Here is a 6320-nt window from a genome sequence, read left to right on the forward strand (position 1 = left end):
AACAATGCGTTGCTCTGCTTACCGAAAGCATACAACTTTTGTCTTCCGACCAATTTTCTGCCGTTTACGTTATTATAACGATTACATTTAAAACTTTCGCGAAATCTGCAATGTTCTGTAACTGCAGGTCGTTGCACGGTTCCCCATTTTCCGTAATTATTTTACATTTTTCTGATTTTTTTAGTTTCTGAAAATTTCGTTCGACAAATATTTCTGTTTACTCTATTACAGCAATTAACGGTTGTACGTTCGTGAAGCCTGCATTATTGTGGAAGTGCCATGTGTCACACGTTTTGCCATGTTGCGTAATATTAAAATAATTTTCTCATTTTTCAGTTTTTCAATACTTCGTACTACTAATAATCTCTATTTACGTTAACATAAGGATTACATTTACAACTACGGCGAAATCTGAATTACTGTGGAAATGGTGGGCGTTACGTGGTTCGCCATTTTGTGTAATTATTTTGCGTAAATTTTGTGTAAATTTTGTTGGACTAAGCATCTGCATTTATGCTATAACAACGAGAACAGCAGGACCTTTCGCGAAATATTCATTTATGTTGAAGTGCCGTGCGTTATACGTTTTGCCATTTTCTGTAATTTTTTAATATTTGTACCGATTGTTTTGTTCTTCAAAATTTTGTCTGACCAATTATCCTCATTCACGCAATTATTTTTTTGTTTAAAATACTAATAATGTATCATCAAGGAGTACATACAGGGGTAAAAAAAGGGCCACCAAAGCCAATTGGTGGGCTAAAGCGCCGTCGCTTGGCTGCAGCCACCTTCACTTCTGTAAAAAGCACTCATTGATAGCGATAACTGAACACAGAGGGAAAAAAATGAGAGAAGAAAAAAGGAAAATGTAGGAAAAAAGCAAGCGAAAAAAGATGCAAGCAGGAAAGACAAACAAACAGACACAAACACAAACACAATAAATCAACATTGGTTATAGCTACATTGTTGGTGTTTTTTCTTGGTGATGAGGAATGAATGAAGATTTCCTTGATTCATTGATTCCTCATCACCAAGAACCAAGAAGCAATCAGAAATCAAAGAACTAACGAAAAGGTCCCCACACACCCAAACGTGTTTCAGCAGCATTATAATGTGATAATAGCGGCCCGCAAAGGTTTTCTTGTAGTTGAAGAGAGCATTTCGTCAGGCAATTCATTGAAAATAGCAGCTACATAATACGTCCTTGCAGCCATTCCGTAATAGCTAGGGACCCTTGGCGTCATATAGCGAAGTATGTGCCGCAGGGGTGTAGGTTTAGCATTGAGAGTGCTGTAATCTGTGCACCAGAAATATTTTAACACAACGATTAGCCTAAACAGTATATCGAATGATGGTAAGCCGCTTGCCTTAAATACCCAGTCCGAATCTTCCGCGTGTGTCTTATAATGAACACTCTTGGCTATGTATTTTTTAAATACTGTGAGAAATGCAGAAACATTTGTAAGTTGTACAACCCACAGGCCATACTGCTAAGCTTTTACATATGTAAGTCGTGTGTGGGTTCCACGAAAAATCCTTCTCATGAAATACACCTCGGTATTTACCAGACACGACACAGAATATACGAGGACGGGATCAAAACGCACAATTAGATATGTGTATCGTGATGAAGCAGTCGTTCGGTACTGTTTTCTGTCGATTTCGGAAACAAGCTAGAAGACTTATTGGATTTATTGTTACTGAATTTTTTTCGAACCAATCGGCTACATTTCTAGCATCATCCTCAATAAACCAGCAGGGTATCATCAGCGGATTGATAAATTTTACATTTTTAACAACAGCTACATCATTAACGTATAAATTAAAGTGGAGAGGTGAGAAGATAGAGCCTTATCGACACCTCTATTAAGGCTGATACTATCACTGAGCCCTGATCTAAGTGACACCACTTGAGAACGATCCCGAAGGTAACTTTGAAGCAAAGATTGAGATGGTCCGAGGAGGCCATAATGGTATAATTCATTAGTGAGTATATCATAGTTCACAGTAAGAAACGCTTTCTTAAAGGGGCACTGACACAAAAATTTTGCATCTTGTTTTTTTTGTTGCGATAAGTAGCTAGTGACCTACTTATAACCTGTAGAAACCTAATTTGCTTCAGCGTGCGACGGTTGTTTAATTAGAGGCATTTTAAATGCGGCCAGTCGCAGTTTCGGTTTCAGCGAGTGCCGCGAAACGATGGATTTTGTGGATTTTGTGTGAACAAAGCTGACCACGTGACCGTCGGAGGGATATCACAGTTACAGAGCAGAGCCGCCGTAGCACTGTCGAATCCGCATCGACGGCAGTTTCTGCGAATGCTCCCCCGTACTGATCTCGTGAGGCGCCTAATTAAAAAGCGACGGTGGATGTGACGCAGGCGCTGCGAGTGCAAATGCTACCGCGGCTAACGAACGACGCGCGACGCTCGAGACGGTGGGTGGCAAGACGCGCGCTGGGAGCAGCCGGCCGGTCTGCCTACAGGTCCGCCTACAGATGTGTTCGGCTTAGCACTGCGGCGGATATTCGAGTGCCGCTCTCGTAAGCGGTGCAGATGACAATTTTTAATGCAACCCGCCATGGCATCATTAACTCCTTTCTCATGTAAGGCACCATGGTCGGGACTTGGGGACAATTTCGTGCAGCGGTAACAAGCTATCACTCGAGCTACCTGCGCCGGCGTGGGCCACTTCGCGGCCGTGGCCGCCGCCTGCACAGCGACCGTGCGGCTTGCTCAGTGGGCTTTTCGTGCCTCCGGCGCGTTTCCGCATCCAATGGTAATAAACAGTAATAGAAACAGAGTGCCTGGAATCGCTGTAGAACTCTGGTCGTGGCCAGCTGCCCGATGAGCTGACGAAATCACGGCGCCTCCGCCGCCAACGATCGGGTCGTTCGTTCTCGAGAGCAGAAGCTCCGCCCTCCGGCCCTCCGATTGGAGCGGCGAGCCGGCAGTGCGGAAGCGGCAAACAAACTCGTGACGTGTTTGGATGTTGTTTATTTACACTTGCGCGTGGTCCTCTGCTGGCCGCTCGGTTGCGTTTCGCACACTTCAAAATTGATTTTAAATATGTTCTAGGCTGTATTCACCGCTGATATTTTGCAGATGATGTATATGTGTTCCCACCAATCTATCTGCGAAGTTATCTCGCCTTCAAAATTTTGTGTCAGTGCCCCTTTAACATCAAGAAATATCCCAAACGGAACCTCATTCTGATTTATGCTATTATGAAGGGTATCGGAGAACTTTTAGCCCGAACCGGAGATGAACCTGTCTTAATGCTCTCTCAGTAACTCATGTTTTGTTACAAAGGAAGACATGACACGCAGTATGTGTTTTTTAAATAATTTGCAATAGATAAGATACAGCGAAAAGGGCGCCAGTTTCAAGGGTGTTGTTTGGCCAATTTTATACAGGGGAACCACGCGTGCAAACTTGGAGTTTCGCAAAATCTGCGTTATAGTGGAAATGTCGTGAGTTATATGCGTTATGTCCTTTTCCGCAATGTCTATTATTTTTGTTATTTGGCGGTTTGTCAAAATTTCGTAGGACGAATTACCTCCAGTTACATTGTTATAAATATTACATCTGGAACGTTCGAAAAATCTGAATTATTGCGGAAATGCAAGGCGTTACACGTTTCGCCATTTTACGGAATTATTTTATATTTTTTTCTTGTTTTTATACTTTTCAATATTTTGTTCGACCAGTGCCTGCAATTACGCGATTATAACGATTACAGGTACAACTTTTGCGAAATCTGGCTTATTGTAAGAATTCAGGGCGTTACACATTTCAAATTTTGGGTAATTCCTCAAGTTTTCCTATTTTTTATTTCTTCAAAAAATTTGTGTGACGCGTTATCTCCATTTACGACATTATAGCGATTACAGGTAGAACTTCCGCGATATCTGCGCTTTTGCACAAATGCAGGGCGTTTCACGACTCTTGACTATACGGGTACTCGGCGAAAAATGCTACGAATTAAAACCACACAGCTCAGAAAATATGCCTCCGCAATCAGGACGCCGATCTGGATTAAGGACCTGAAATCTTCAGCAACCTACAGAACCCAGACGGCATTTGAGACAAGAGAAGACTCCATCAGTCTGTCTGGCCAGGTCCGGCTGATACAACCGTCCAAAGCTTTCAAGCAAGAAGGAAGGCTACCTGATTTCGACGCGATGGTACACACTTTTACCGTTGCAATGGTATTGCTGAAGTTTAAAACATAAGAAAGGGAAGCGCACCCGGTCAGACAATGCCTTCCGACCACCCACTCGGCTCTTTAATACGAAAACGCAGCCGTTATGCAACACACACTTCCGACAACAGTGCATCAATCATTGAACTAAGGTGCAAACTATAGCAAGGATTTGTGTCGGTGCTGTACAAAGAGCGTTATGCATCAATACCAGAGACGAGCAGAAAGCAAGACGGGATAGATAAACGAAATTCGAGAAGCCGTGACCGAAATGCTTGGGCAATAGGTCCCACAAAAGAATAAAAGGAGCTGATGAAGAAGAAACAATCATGTTTAGGAATACGGTCGGCCACGTTTAATAATGGTGCAGGTAATTTATTGATTTTAAATTTATTTACCGCTTTGCATGTGACCCCTCGTACAAGTACACGCGTATTGTACAGTCAGAACTAAACATTCTCTTACGTTGAGGAAAAATAAGCACCAGAGAATACCCCACCGCACCACCCTCCAGATCGCTTTTACTGAATCTAGATCGTTTTTATTGAAGAAATGTTTTTTTACAGGAATCCCTTGCTTAGCTTTCTTCTCCTAGGTTCGGCTTGCAGGTTGCTCTAGCCTCCCTGCAATTTCTTCGCTTTTCGTGCTTCCCCGTGTTGAGCACCTGTTTTCCACTGCGCTGCCTCCTTCTGATCGCTCGGTCACGCCCCGGTGGAGAAAAGCCCGCTTAAAACGGCTTGCTCAGGCCAGCGAGCGAACCCTCCTGCTCGGCAGGGTGACGCCGTTGCCTGCGCCCTATGCCTCTGTGGTAGACTCTCTAGGCCAGATCATGGTCGCTCTCTCCGGACCAAACGAGCCACCTTCAGCCGTGTCGTGTGACGCACCTGCTTCAGCAACAACCCCACAGAGCCCACCACCCCCCCAAAAGCATGTGATCGACCAAACTCCAGATGATGCTGACGCTCCTGATGCAAACGTTGAAGAAATTCATTAGACGTTCACTCCTTCCATTGTATAAGAAGCGAACCACGGGAATTCCTCTCGTGTTTCAGCTGAAAGAAACAGGATGCAATCTCTGGAGAGCCAACTTTAACGTCGTCGCAGCGTAGGTTGTGGCCGTGGAACAAGAAAACGTTCTAACCCATCGGTTGAAGAAGGATGGGAGCCTTGCCAGCGGGGCTTCTCTCCGCGGCCAATCGTCTCCTCCAGGTGTCAACCCTTGCTGGGATTGCGGCTGACGCTCGTGTTCCCCAATCCTTTATGGCTACGTACGGACGGATTCAAGCGGTCCCTTTAAATACACGGTTGAGGAACTTGGCAGATGGCTGCGTGAATAAAGTGTCCTATCTGCTCGCAGGCAAGTCTCCTACTCGGTAACGAGGACAGTGTCGTTGCTGAAACCCGCCGGCGATCCGTCATCCTAGAATTCAAGGCGGCCACGAAACTTCCTGCACGAATATTTCTTGGGTCTTAAGTTTTCTGTTACAGAATACATGGATACAGCCACGTACTGTTTCAAACGCCAGAGGAATGGCCATATCGCTAAAAATTGCAGAGGGCCAATACGATGTAAAGTTTGCTCTGGTCCCACTCATACAAAGACTGCACCTCACGGGGCCCAACCTCGATGCGCGAACTATGGCAGTCCACATCCTACGTCATTTGGAGCTTGCTCAAAGAATGAGGCCGCAGCGTTTGCTCGCAAAGGGAAGAAAACTCAGGGCAAATTTACTAGTCGGCGCGAACCTTCACCAAACCCAGACCTCGTCTTTACAACTGCGTTGCAATCGTCGCAAGATCCACCAGCTCAAAGTAGCGCGTCTCCGAACAAATCTTATGCTGGAGTCGTCCTAGAACAAGCAGCCACCGACCAATTATTCAAAATTCCCTTCTTATGCTCGTTCTAAGGACGCATCTTCACCCTTAAAACGGCACTCTCATAAGTACCATGATGAAAGAGGAAATCAGATGGCCAGACAAACATTTTAAATATTGTCACGAAGTCAAAGATGACGCAGTTGTCTTCAAAGAAAACGAGTTTATTGGGGTGAACTTGTGCTCCACTAACAACTCAAAGAATACAGGTGGCGAAGAGCAGTCAACAAAGTGACGTGTGAA

This window comes from Haemaphysalis longicornis, unplaced genomic scaffold (genome assembly GCF_048455015.1).
Source record: "Haemaphysalis longicornis isolate Haplotype H1 unplaced genomic scaffold, Haemaphysalis longicornis Haplotype H1 scaffold_90, whole genome shotgun sequence".
NCBI lineage: Eukaryota > Metazoa > Arthropoda > Arachnida > Ixodida > Ixodidae > Haemaphysalis > Haemaphysalis longicornis.